We start from the raw sequence: 989 nt of genomic DNA, 5'->3' as shown, positions 1-989 counted from the left end.
CTTCGGATTGTCGCCCTGCGACGTATGGGTTAACCCCTAACGCTCCCGCGAGCTCTGTGTCCACCACCACAAGAGCTCAAGGCCACTGCTTGAGCTCATCTCATAGCCCTTGTACTTCCCTGGCTATTGCCGGGAAGCGCGAAGCTTCCTGATCGCTCTGATCAAAAGCGTCCTCGGCGTCTGGGCAATCTTGCCGAAGTGGCGCTCCAAACTTCCAAGGGTTTTCGGAGTCAGGATATCCACGCCACTCCACCAGATATTGGGTCTGACCCTGGTATCGACGTCGTCTTACTAGACGTTCCACGTGATAGTGGACGTCATCGTTCTCATCGAGAAAAGTCGTGGTGGGCGGTGATGAACGGGTCGACCGCCGCCTGTAACTTGTGATGCTCTTCGAGCCCTTGAGGATGAGGTCCGTCGTGATCGGAGCTCCGATGAGCGTCATGCTGAAGTAGCATATCGCCGTGCCGACGCTCTTGACGATTAAAAGCACGTCGTGCGCCGGCTGCCTCGCCTTCAGGGCTAGCGCGCTCTGTCGGAGCGACTCCTAGCCGTGGAGCAGGCGAATGCGTCGCTGCGTGCGATGGTGGAGTGCTTGGCGCAATCAGAAGTGGAGGTTGTTGCACACCGTGCTCAGAACCAGTTGCTGACTCAACTTCTGAGTGGCCGCGGGCCCGTGGGATCCGCTCCGGCGCCAACCCTTCCGCGTCACTTGCGCCGGATCCCGGTACGGCTTGAGCAAGCCCACGTAAAACACCGGGTGGTGTGTGCATCCGTTTCGGAAGGTTCAGCGTGTACGCCAGGCCCGGTTTGGCCACAACCTTAAACTATACGATAAACCGTGGACGAAGCTTCGTCCTGATGATAACAGAGGCTGCATGTCTAGACAGGCTTTTTAGTTTAATAACACCAGGCCCCGGCCTTAAAGCTTTCCATATTGCCTCTTCTTTTTTCATATGCATATTGTTTCTGCAGGTCCTGGCTTTCAA

Source organism: Plasmopara halstedii (genome assembly GCF_900000015.1).
Source record: "Plasmopara halstedii genome assembly, contig: Scaffold_2386, whole genome shotgun sequence".
In the NCBI taxonomy this organism is placed as follows: domain Eukaryota; phylum Oomycota; class Peronosporomycetes; order Peronosporales; family Peronosporaceae; genus Plasmopara; species Plasmopara halstedii.
Note: the sequence above shows the minus strand (reverse complement) of the source record.